The sequence below is a fragment of the Thalia democratica genome, unplaced genomic scaffold, assembly GCF_965202585.1.
Source record: "Thalia democratica unplaced genomic scaffold, ktThaDemo2.hap1.1 HAP1_SCAFFOLD_927, whole genome shotgun sequence".
Lineage (NCBI taxonomy): Eukaryota > Metazoa > Chordata > Thaliacea > Salpida > Salpidae > Thalia > Thalia democratica.
Window position 1 is genome coordinate 1 of NW_028139872.1, and position 14,055 is coordinate 14,055.

At 24.7% G+C, this 14,055-nt stretch overlaps 1 long non-coding RNA gene across 1 annotated transcript; it reads left to right on the forward strand.

Moving 5' to 3' along the window:
- Positions 1 to 13,423: 13,423 nt before the first annotated feature.
- Positions 13,424 to 14,045, forward strand: LOC145847461 (uncharacterized). The gene is made up of 3 exons (XR_014371313.1): positions 13,424 to 13,465; positions 13,621 to 13,838; positions 14,028 to 14,045. It is a non-coding gene; the product is annotated as an uncharacterized LOC145847461 (long non-coding RNA).
- The last annotated feature ends 10 nt before the right edge of the window (positions 14,046 to 14,055 follow it).

A 14,055-nucleotide genomic window follows, 5' to 3' on the forward strand; every position in this document is an offset into this window, starting at 1 on the left:
TTTTGTAATAAACCTTAAAGCTAAACTTATCTTATAGTTATAATGATTAAAGAATAAGCAAATTGTATAAATTTAGCAATAAATAACAATTCATAAAGTAAAATAAATAAATAATAAAAATAAAAAACATTAATGAGATAATTTCATAAAACAAATAATAAAAAGCAAAAAGTATTTATAAAAAAAAAAGAAATAAAATGAAAAAATAATAAATAAATAAACAGTGCATACTATGATTACAGTGTTAACCTCACTATACAAAAAGTTTTGTTTAAATTTCAGTAAATTAACAATTTTAGTAAAAGTAATTTTTTTTTTGTTAAGAAATGAACACAAAAGTTGTTATTCTATCAGCAACAAAGTTGAAAATTTTATCAACTTTTGTAGCAAGTTATTTTAAAATTTTTTAAGTCACATCATGAACAAATTTAAAGCAAACTTGTAGAAACAGATCTTTTTTCAAATAACTTTGAATTTAAAGACAAAATTGATTAAGTTTAAATTTAAATTTGTTAAATTTTAATTTACGTTTAAAATGGTATTTCAAAAAATCTGCTTTCTACTAATTAATTGTAACATTTAAAAAACGCTATTCCCTAAAGATCTTAGATAAACTGATTTTAAGATAAAGAAAAAAGTTATATTTTTTGTAAAGTTTTAAAAACTTTGAAAAAGTTGACCTCTAAAAATTATCTTTTAAGCATTTTGTTTTGTATCAGACACTTTTAGTAAATTTTTTCAACACACTCAGGATAACTCAGGGTTTTATGATTTTTTTTGAAAACTTTAGTATGACTCAGTAAACTCAGGATAAATCAGAATATTTTAAGTTTTTAAACTCGAGTGACTTAAGATAGCTTTGTTTTTTATAAAAAACTCAGGATAGTTTTAATGTTTTTAAAGCTTCTAGGAATTGGAAAGTTTTTTTTTTAAGATTATGAATTAGATCTAGCTAATTTAGTTGCATTTTATGTTGTTGTCTAACCAATTTTGTTAAAAAGCTAAGTTTTATTAGTTTAAAAAAAAATCTATAAAGGGAATTCAGAATGCTTATGATGACTCAGGACATTTTTAAACTAAATCAAGACAGTTTTTTGACTCAAAGAGTGGCAAGGCAATCCTGATATCTTCAAAACTAACTGTTTCGTTTTAATTCTGTAAAATGTGGTATATTATATTTTAAAAATAAGTAAACTTTTTTTTTTGATTAACTTTTAGATTGTTATTTGTTACTAAAATAAATATTGTATGGAACGTTGCAAATCTAAAAAAACATCAGATTAGAAAACTTAATTAAAAATTGTAGTTGTTTTAATGAGGAAGTTATGGGTTTATTTATAAACAAAAAAGAGAGAAGGATGCATTTTCTTTACAAAGGTAAAATATAAGCATTTAAGCTTTTGTTTAGGACAAACTTGGGCTTTTTTGTAACTATATTAACTTTTGATAAATATGACATCTTTCAGATGTATGTTTTTTATTATTAGTTTAACCACTTGTAGTTTGTTTTACAAATTCTATGCTTTGTCTGACTAAAATTACTTTTTATTTTGTGATTACCTTTAAAAATATTTAGCTAGTTCATATAAAAAATGTCGCTTTCAAACTTTAATAACTTTGGTATTGTTTTTCAAGTTACTTGCAATAGAGTATATCTAAAAAAATACAAAAACTTTTGTATTTTCATTAAAATTTAATTCGTTAAAAAAATATTTTTTATGCTTTTTTTTTATTAGATATTTAGTTTTACTGTCATAAAGTCTTACGTTTTAAACTTGCTATGAAACAATTTTTCTCTATGTCTTGTGTTTTACATTCTTCATTTAATATTTCTTTTTTGAAAACTTTTGATTTGTACTTAATTGAAAAAAAAAAGAAATAAGCTAAGTTCATCTTGGTTTACCTTTTTTATAATTCAGATTTAGTTTTCTACCATTAATATCTAATTAACATTAAATAAGCAAGCAAACTATTCTATTTATAACATTTCACTATCTTTTAACAAAAAATAACTTTGTGTAATATATATGATGTGCAACGAAGTGCTGTTATCATTCTTGTGTTGTATTTTAAAGACATTTATATTTTTTTCGTAAACAAAACAGATACTTTCGTTTTATTGAATATATTCATTTTTATGGATATAAAGTTTACTGTAATTAGTAAAAAAAGAACTTAGTAAGTTTATATTTATACAAGTATAAGTAATTCTAATGAAGTTTATGTTGTTTTTTAATTGTTAAATTTTTTATTATGCAAGGATTTTTTGGAACATTATCTACTAATTTCTTTTATTTAATAAAATTATTTCATTTATATTACTTATAAAAAGATCTGTTTATAGCTTATTAAAAAAGTCTTAGTTACGGAATTTTTTGAGAAAAAAAATTGCGCACCTCCTGACCAACATACCCTGCTACGCCACTGATTATAACCATATTTTTTGATTAAAATTCTGACAGACAAACATTTTTTACTTTAACTGAAGTTATAAATTTTACGAGTATTAGACTTTTTAGTAGTAATAGAAAATTTTTGGTTAATAAAAAAATTTGATAACAAATTGATTAAAACTATTAAAAACAAGAAAAAAATCAATTAAAAACTTGTATTGCTTTAGTTATTTATTATAAAAAAAATCAATAAACTAAAAAAAAACTATGCACGAAGGGACACTTTTGCACAAGAGAAAAAAAATATTATCTAATAAATTCTGAAAAAACTGAAAACTGAAAAAAATAAATGATAAAATTATAAAAAAACAAAAATAAAAAATAAAAGTTACCGACCGAGGGTAAGGGTTAGGGGTAACAGTAATAGTAAAAATGAAAAATAAAAAATTAAATAACTAATAAGAATTATCATTAAAAAAAAATAGAAAAATTAGTAAATAAATAATAATTAACTAAAAAAAATTACCGACCGAGGGTAAGGGTTAGGGCCTAGGGGTAATAGTGATAGAAATAATAAAAATAAAAATAACTATTAAAGAAACTATTAAAATATTAAATTTTAAAAAAATAACTAAGATTAATAAAACAATTGAATAAGTTCAAAAAATATTAAACCAGTGAAAAATTATCTTCGTGCAAAAGTGACCCCACGTGCAAAATGGACTCCGTGCAAAAGTGTCTTCGTGTAAAAATGTCCCTTCGTGCAACAGCGTCTTTATGAAAAAGTGACCCTTCGTGCAAAAATGTCTCTTCGTGCGTATTTGACTCCTACCCAGTTTCTTAATTTTAGATTATCCAGCTTCTAGTCTGAGCGAAGTAATTATTTCAAAAAGGTACAAGCTTTAAAACAGCTATATTTAGTGGAACACCATAAATATTACTAAAATAACTTTTTTCAATTTAAGACCTTTATATAAAACCATAAAGTTGGTGTTTACTATTATGCATCCCGACAAAGCATGATATACAAGCACTGTCAGAATTTTGACTAAAATTGAAGCTAAAATTTTTTTCAACTTAATATTTTTAAAACATAACTTAACAATATACGAAATTTATGAAATATATGATAAAAAAGAGTTATATAAAGTTAGAAAATGTTGTTCAAATAAAACAATCTCAATGCATTTTCTAAGTTTGTAAAGTTTTCCGAGCTAGATAATTTTTAAGAAAACTTTAGTTTAAATTACAAATCTAAATACTTTTGTTTAAAAAAATCATTAACACAATAAGCACTTTTAACGTGTTTTGTATACAAATATGTTTTAACTAGCATTTAACTTTACCCTCATTTAAAAAAAATATGAAAACGTGTGTTTTTTACTTTGATATGGCCATCTTTAACTTTTTCTTCATTTAAGTTTAATAATTTTAAAATATCTGGGTTGCTTGGATTTATAGGACTGTTTCTTACATGCAGTTTTATACCGATACGCTATAGTGAGTTTATTTTAGCTTTTTAACGTTTACCCAAAACTTTAGTTAAACCTTAACCTATAGTCTGCTTTTTTCAAATAACTTTAAGAAATCAAAGAAGTTAGTATTATGCTAGTAATAAACTATTTTAGATTAAGTTAACTACTTAAAACTAGTAGTAAAAAAGTAAACTATATGGTTTGTTTGTTATACAACAATCATGTAATCCAAAATGTAATAATATCAACATTAGTAAGCTTTATTTTTAGCTATTTTAACTAGTTATCTTTTTTTTTTCTACAAACTAGAAAAATTCAAGTAACTTTTATTTGACCATATGGTGTTTGTATCTAATGGAAAATACGTTAGTGGAAAAGACAAAGAACTGTATCTGTTAGGTATGACTCGAAAACTAAAAGGTTTTTTTTTCGTACACCAGGTCCTTGGACCAAACTTATAGAGACTTTTATTTGTGATTGTTTGAAAAACATTAATAAAATTTATCAGCTTCATCTCGAAATTATAATAGCCCTACTAATAACAACTATTTACTAAACTATAGTTAGAGTATATATTAATGATAATTACACTAAAATCCAAATACTTTTTTGTTAGATTTATTTTAAATTAAAGTTTTGATTATGAACACGTTCTAACTTCTAAGTTTATTTCATTTGTCATGATGAAACCAGTAAGAAAGCAGTACTTTAGTTTTACAGTAAGTAGCGTCGCAAGCGGTTTTTAGTTTTATAGTAAATATTCTACGCCTAACTGCTTAGTATAAGTTCTAGTGTTTCCTAGCAACATGCTCAGTTTTACAAAATAAGATTGTTTTTATCCTAATGCATTTATTAATATTGTTTAACCAGGTGACTAGTTGACTATTTAACTTTTACTTTAGTACTTCATTTTATCATTTCATTTCCAAAGTAGTCTTTACTGTGACTTAAAATATATAACTACTTTTACATAAATATTTTTTTTTAAAGTATATTTTAACTAAAAAGTGTATTTATTTTCAAAACTGCTTTTAAAACCTTTAAACTTATATTTTATGTTTGTAAAGTAGTTAAAAAAAATAATCTTAAATAATTATAATATATACTAGAAATATTTAATCGTTTCTTAAGATCTTTGTTAAAAATAAATCTTAAAAAATAGCTTTGTATTAAACATAACTATATATAGTCCTGGACAAGACGTTAAAAGGTATCCGTGGTGTGCGACTCGATAACAAAAAGGTTCTTTGTGCACCAAGTCCTAAAACCAAATTTTTTGAGCGTATACATAGAACAATACATGTTGGTTAAAATTGTAAAAAAAAACTGGTTAAGTTCCTAAAACCTTTATAACTATCTTTTTAAAACCTTTATAGAGCAGATTAATAAAAATTGGTTGCAGATTATAACTGTAATTTTTTTTGAGATTTTGTGTTATTGTTAAAAAATATAATTTAACAGATTTTAAGAGCTAGCAAATTAAATCGAAAATCTATAAGAAAAATTAGTTATTTTGTGTCAGACTAATAAAATTAATTTTAAGTTTAATTTCTAAAAGTTTTTTTTATAACGATGCAATTTTATTTTTCATTTTTAAATTAGTTATAAGGTATTTATTAAGAAAATATTTTAATGGTGTTCTTTATTTTTAACATATTTTATCTTATTTTTTAATTATTTAACACTACAATAAAAAATGTTTTAAGTTAGATGCTAAACTAAGCTATTTACATAAATTATTTTTTTTATTTTTAGGTTTTTAACTTTAGTATAAAAAAATAAATTACTGATTTGGTATTCAAAAAAAAAAGTTAATAGAGGGACAAATTCATATTCAAGTACAACATTTAAGCATGCAATTTTTTTTTATTAAGCTCACTATACAACATGCAATAATTCCCTTAAAACTTATCTTCATGGGTTATTATAGAATAGACAATTTGAAGCAACCTTATTCTGTTTATAACTTATCTTCTAATTTAAATTAAAAACTAAAGCAGGGGTTGGCAACACGTGGCCCTCGGGCTAACTGCGGCACATTGATCAGGCACACAAAATTTTTTATTTTAGTAAATTTTTTGTTAAAGTTCTGTATTTTGACTTATTCCATTTTATGACCCTAATAAAAAGTATTCCACTAATTTTACCGCTTAAACTTAAAAAAGCAGATTTTCTATTTTTAAGTATTTCTTCGCAGTAGAACTATCAGGGTTTTTTAGTTAAATCTGTAAGTTTGTATAAGTAAACGTTATAAAAGTTTACTAAACTGTCGCAAGTATAAGATTTTGATTTAAGCTGTGCGTTGCTCTTTAGCTCAATCATTTTCATTTGAAAATTATCTGAGACCTTTAACTCGTCTACATCAAATGGAGTATAATTTAGTTTTTAGTAGACGAAAGTCAGAAAGTATAATTTTATATTTTATTAATAATACAATCTTTCACTCGCTTGAACCTAATCAAACGAGATTATCAGTTGAATAAAGTCTTTATTAGCTGATGATCTCGTTTGATTAGGTTCAAGCGAGAGAAACATTGTATTGTATACAAAAAATAAAATTTTGAATTGATAATATAACACACCATTAATAAAGTTTACTAACAGTGAATTTATGTACTGTAAAAAATTCTCCTTGCCATCAAGTCGAGAACTGTTATTGTTATCTATTAAATAAAAAGTACACAGTGTTATGTTATTACATTTTGTACTAGTTTTGTACTAAATAGTGTTGTCAAATATTTCGGTTAGCTGAACATTTTTGTAGAACTAGAATACTTTAAACTTTTTTTGAAAACTAATCTAGCTTTATACTTTTATGTCGCAATTCTAAAGCTAGTTTAGATAAGTTCCTTGTTTTGAAAAAGTCTTGTAAACTTTAATATCTTCTAGCCAAGTAGTCAACTACCTATATAATCAAAATAATAATAATGGTGTTGGACTTGATTAGCATAAATTATTTTAATTTGCCTTTATGAATTTTATTTTCATTTTTAAACTATTCAGATTAGATTACTTAGGCTAACTTTCTTGTCTCAAAATTTGGCCCTGCTTGAAAAATAAACAGCTTACTGAAAAGTTTAAAGGTAAGTTTTTGAAATTAGTCTTTTTTTATAAAAAAAAAAATATATTTTTAGTTTATTTATCTATTTTAGTTTATTAATTTGAAAGATTATAGTTTTGTCAGATATTGAAAGTTATTAAACATCAAGTAGGAAAGGATTATATTCAAGTTATTAATTCATTAAAAAAAATTATCAAAATGAGATAAATAAGGACAATTGAAAAAAACTGGCCAGAAATTACTTTGTAAGCTCGTTTGTTTCGGTGCTAGGTGATAGTTAATTAGTTAAACTAAGCATAAAAGTATTAGTTTATTAGACAGATAGTGAGTTCGTTAAGACAAAAATCGCAATTTTACCTTTAGATAAAATGCCCTATATGTATATTTAAAACTCAGACTAACTCATGTATCAGACTGGTTAAAAATAAAACTAAATAACTTTAAACTTGTAAGCATAACTAAAACTGCGGCCCGCGAAGGTGTTTCAAGTTCAAATTTTGGCCCGCGAGTATCTCCAGCCTGCCGACCCCTGATCTAAAGTATTTCAAAAAATGAAGTACTTCTGTACATTAACAAAAGAAAGTAACTTAAAGTCTAAGAAACACAGTTCACATTTAAACAATGCATAAATAGGACTTAAGTTGTTATGTAAAAACTAAATAAAAATATTTTCTTGATATCCTTTTGTTGTGTATATTTTGCTTATAAATATTTTAAATTTCAGTTTAATATAACTTATTTACTTAGGTAGTCTAGTTAAATTAACTACTTTTACATAATCTAAATTCTACAAATGGTAATAAGAGCATATCTTCGAGGTGATCAAGATGCTTTGCCATTAGTATCAAATACAACTTTGATTGGAAATTCTGAAGAATGTGATGTGTATTTAAATGTAAGTTTTTATCGTTATATCATAGGAGTTTTAGTTTCAAGACTCAAACCGGTAGACTTAAATACATCTGAACATACTTAATTTGATATAGTATAATATTATTTCAAACAATATAAAAAAGACTCAATTTTTTCAGAACAAAATATATTTCATGCTTCTTTCGTCAGTTGTATACTAAGCAATAAAAATAAAATTTCAAATCTAGCTTATACAGTGAAAATGCAATCAACGTAATTAATGATAATAAAGCAAAGAGTAATTAACAATACATAATTTATCGTCGAACAATCTACGTTAAACAATCGTCGACATATCTATAATAAGTTACTTTGTACTTAGAGATCACCTTTCTTTCTATAAAGCCCATAAATATATTTGACAAAGTTGGCTCTAATGGGGAGCCCATGGCTACTCCATCATGTTGGGAATACATTTGTGATTTAAATGTAAATTGTACACCACTAGTGGATAATTTTAAAAATTTAAGAAAATTGTTTTTCCTTATACTGGGTGTCTCAAGTCTATACAAAGTGTCAACACAAATATCCAATACTTAATCTAGCGGTACATTTGTGAATAAACTCTTGACATCAAAGGATGCCATAAAAGTATTATTTGAATTAATCTTAATTAATTCTTCTTGGTCCAGCAAATAAGTTTGATAATATTAACAAAGTTGAAAATGAAATTGTTGAAATTCTTAAAAATCTACTTTTTACCAAAGAAATTAATGAAAACATTTATAATTTGATCAAACCTGTTGGTTCCATTACTCCAAGATTGTATGGCTTACCAAAGATACATAGGAAAGATGTTCCTTTAAGACCAATCCTATCCATGGTGAACTCTGCTCAACATAAGTTGGCAAAATTTCTTAATGACCAACATTATCCGTTATAGGAACATTTCTCTTCTTACATGTTAAAAGACTTATTTTCTTTTGCTGATCATATAAAAAAGATTAATTCAAATAATACTTTTATGGCATCCTTTGATGTCAAGAGTTTATTCACAAATGTACCGCTAGATGAAGTATTGGATATTTGTGTTGACACTTTGTATAGACTTGAGACACCCAGTATAAGGAAAAACAATTTTCTTAAATTTTTAAAATTATCCACTAGTGGTGTACAATTTACATTTAAATCACAAATGTATTCCCAACATGATGGAGTAGCCATGGGCTCCCCATTAGGGCCAACTTTGTCAAATATATTTATGGGCTTTATAGACAGAAAGGTGATCTCTCAGTACAAAGTAACTTATTATAGATATGTCGACGATTGTTTTGTGCTAGGAAAGATGAGGAAGAGATTGATGAACTCTTTAATGTGTTGAACAAAACACATTCTTCAATAAAATTTACTTCAGAAAAGGAAAATAACGATTAACTGGCTTTTCTTGACGTTTTAGTTAAACGACACAAGGACCAATTTTTGACATCCGTTTATAGGAAGAAAACTTTCACTGGGAACTACTTTTACTTTCATTCATTCTGTAGCATGAAGAGAAAAACAAACTTAATAAGAACGCTGTACCATCGAGCACATAAGATCTGTTCAAGAGAATCATTTGATGACGAAATAAAACATATAAACTTGATACTAAATAAAAATGGCTATCCACAAGAACATGTTAATAAAATTATAAATTTACATCTTAATAGTTTGAACAAAATGATTCCAGCAGGGCCGGAGAAATGCTTGATTCCTTTAGTATTGCCTTATGTCAATAAGAACTCAGGAGTTTTAGAAAGAGAGATTTGTCAATTAGTAAGTAGGACTTATCATTCGGCAAAGCCGATTGTTATTTTCGTATCCAAACTAATGTTTAGACCTGGAGGAAAAGATCCGATAGCAGAATTTAAACAAAGTATGGTAGTTTACCAGTTTAACTGCTTTTGTGAAGCTAGTTATGTCGGGATGACCTCAAGACAATTTAGCAAAAAAATAAAGGAACATATTCCAAAAAGTATCGATGAATTTTGTAAGAGTAATAAGAAAACTAAATCTTTTAGAGTAATAAATTCTTCAAAAAGATCTGCTATTGCTGAACACTTAGTAAATAACCTTGATTATGCTAGTAATTATAATTTAAAAAGATTTAGAATTGTTAAAAATTGTTTTCACATTTCGGATTTAATTAAACTTGAAGCTATTTGTATTTTGTTAAGAAAACTTAAGTTATGTAAACATTAAGATTTTGATAATACTGTTTCGTTGTTTTCTTAAATTGTTTTATAAGTTGTTGCTCTGTTTTATTATTTTTTTTAGTTGCATTGTAATTAGAAGTACTTACGTATTGTTAATTACTCTTTGCTTTATTATTATTAACTACGTTGATTGCATTTTCACTATATAAGTTAGATTTGAAATTTTATTTTTATTGCTTAGTATACAACTGACGAAAGAAGCATGAAATATATTTTGTTCTGAAAAAATTGAGTCTTATTTATATTGTTGAAAGAATTTACTTTAGTGTCAAATAATGTTTAATTATCTATAGTAAAATATTATCAATTGCTTTTTAAGATGTAGTCTGTTTTATAAACTTTTATTTCATAAAATTATGAAAAGCAACTAATCATAGTCAATTTTATTAAAAGTTGAAAAAGTTTTTTTAAGAATCAATTCTTCCTAGACTTAAAAAACTTGAAATTTAAATTTTCCCATTTAATTCAAAAAATATCAGATTAATAATTATTAAATAGTAAAAATTTTGACTAAAACTAAAAAATCTTGAAATTTTAAATAACTATTGAAAATATAAATTTAATCGTTTGTTAACAAAAGATCCTAGCAAAACAACTTCACAGGAATATATAATAATAACAAATTGTACAGTATCCTTCTTTTATTCACTGACATATTTTTTTGTGTGTAAAACGAATAATAATATTATATAGTTTTACAACAGTCGGATTTAAAATTAAGTATTTTATCTATTATTAACCTATAAAAATCTATATTTTATTCTATATCTATAGCAGTTATTTTTACTTTTAATGGACACATGTATATACCTACTTTAGCTTCTATTCTTTCCTTACAGTATTTCTTTTTTTACATAGATCAGTTGACTAGTTTAACACACAGAAACATATGTCAGTGATACTTAAAACATAACTTTCTTTTATATTTTTTTATCTTACTCAAAGAAATAGACAAACATCGAGTAATTTTTATTTGCATTCAGTTGCACTTATGATACATTTTTTAGCTGAGAAAATTCTTAACATTTTTGAAAGTTTTTATCTAAAAACCTATTTTTTAATCACTTATGCTGTTTTTAGAACATTTTTTTTTTATTAGATAACAGAACTTTGTTTTGTCCTTGTTTTCACGCGTAAGAGTTACATAATCTATAAAATAAGTTTCAGTTTGTTTATGTGTAAATTAATGATTACAAACTGATTAAATTTCATTCGAGATGTAAAAAAACGAATAAATGAGAGGACTCAAATCTAAGACTGCTATTTAATATTAATAAACCTAAACTGTATTTATAATTTAAATTATAAACTTAATATATCCCTTAGTTAAAAAAGGTTAACTTACAAGTTGGTTGCCTTAACGATTCCAATTTGTACAAAATAAATTACTATAATTAAACATTTATTAAACACAAGAAACATAGCTTAATATACAACATAGAAAAGGTAGAAATGAAACAATAAGTAATGAAGCCAAAGCGCCCACACAATCTGAATACAATCATATTGATTTTGTGTATTGTTATCATAAAATAATAGAGGGGCAGAAAAAAGCTAGCCAATTAGCGGATAATAATTAAAATTTTTGAAACTAATAAGTCAGGGTTTAAAAAAGTCTGATCTCATTACAGAGATTATAGAACATTAATAAAAAACAGATACTTACATAAACTTTAGTAAAACTTATTGACGGAACACAAACAAGTTTTAATGAAAAGTGTAACTTCAAGTTTTTTAGTACCGTTGTTATTAGTTTATGCTATTTTTAAACTTCAGATCTAAGTTACTAGTTATTTTTTATCAAATTTTAAGTTTGAAGTAGTTATTAGAAATATAAAGTATCATTACTTAATAGGTTCTTTATGAAGAAGACGAAAAAAAAGTATTTCATAAAAAAAATTCTGTTTTACAATTTGTAGTAATTTGAAACCTTTATGAGTCAAAAATTTTTTGACCAAAATATGTATTTGGAGATTTACGACATTTTTTTTTAATATTTAGTTCTAGTTACTAAACTTTTATTTTTAATTACTCTAAGTTTTTAAGTACTACGTTTGATTGATATAATAAATTTTGAGGTAAAAATAAGATAAGTCAAAGTATATTGCTAATTGTTTTTTACTGTTTGAGAAAACTGAATATGAAAAGTTGTTGTTTGTAAGTTTATATAGCAAATGTTTATGAAATGGACTTAATTAAATAGTCAAATCAAAATTTTATATTTTGTTAAAGTTTAACAATATTTTTTCTTGAAAACAAACAAAATGGTAACGAAAAACTATTATTAATCTATACATAAATCCCTTATTGACTCAATATGGAAATTTTATCTTTGAAAATAAAACTACGTCACAGGATGAAGGTGTTTCTGAAAAACATTTAGTTTTAGAGTTTTTTGGAATAGATCAAAAAATGCTCTTAACTGATCTAGGAAGAGGAACTTTGGTTAATAGACAGCTAGTACGTAACTCTACAGTTGAAATTGGTCCAAACGACATCATAAAATTGGGAAATAAGTTGTTTCAATTGGTGTTTAACACTAAGGTCTTTCTTAGCTTATAATTTTTAAGCTCTTAATAAGAACATAACTACGTAATATGAACAACGTTGGTTAAACTTTAATTTTATTCTTATAAATCGTTTATTCTTAAAGATAAAAATCGTTTATTCTTAATATATCGTTTATTCTAATAAATCGTTTATTAAATAAACTCTTAATAAAATAAATAAGTCGTTTATAAATAAATAAATCTTTTATTCTTAAAGAGTATATGCATCCATATTTTTTATAAACAATGTTGTTTTATAGTAAAAAAAAAATTTTTTTAACTTTTGTAGTTTACTTTACATTATTCAGTTTTACTAAAGCTAATACCGAAAAGGTCTCACGAAACAGGTATAATAAAAAAATAGTTAGTTATATAAAGCATATATAAAAACATGGGATGGCTTTAAATCTTTTCTTTAAAAACTATTCAAATAATAACTGTTAATCAGTATTGCTATCTTTTTAATTTAAAAGTTTTTTATTAAAAGCTCAGAGAGACCGACTCATTTATATGTGTATTTCAATAATAAGTTATCATAATTTTCTTATTCAATATTATAAATTAGTATTTCCTAAAGTTTGTACCACAGTAGTAGATCATACAGAAATCAATTAAAACTGCACAGAAATTTTGATGAGTACAATGAATTATTATTAACATTTGTTTTAATAGTTTAACAGTTTTAAAAGTCTAAGTGTTTGTGTGCGTTGTACAGTGTACATAAATGCTTTTTTTAGGAGCTAATATATAGAACTCAAGAGTTTTAGAACTAAATAAATATGTTTCTTAGTTGTATAAATATACTTTATTCATTCAAATAACAGATAACAAGCGAATTCAAGTTAGATGAAAGTGTTAACCAAGGAAGCTTAGTTAATAGGTTAGTAGAGTTTTTGTATTTTGATCATGTTTGTCACCGTGTTACTAAGACTTAGTTTGAATTATTGTTTACTTATTATGTTTACGATAAGTTTTTTTATACAAGTTGAAAGAAGATATAAGAACTTTCATAAATAGTTTATCATTTAAAACTAGGGAAAAAATGAAAAGATGTGAAATAAGGTTTCAAAATCAACAAACAGCTGCTAAATTAATGCCCTTAACTTCAACTTACCGACCAAAAACATCAGAATGCCAGTTTGTAGATACGTTACCTACACTAAACTCCAATGGCTGTAACAGTGATTCCAAAGCTACTAAACCTATTACTTATGCTTACCGTTCTAACGCCTACAACCCTTACTACTTGCAAAGTAGGTTTTTGTAGCTAAGTTTTTTATTAAACTTTATCTTAAACTGACTAGAGAATATTACTAATTTGTTGTTTTTATATATAAGTATTTTTTTAAAAAGATGTTGGTAATCAAAAAAAAAACGAGGATATAAATTTGCACTACGAAAAGTAGAACTACTACAAATGTTTACTTTTTTTACTTTGATAGATACTTCAACTGAAGATTTACAAAAACT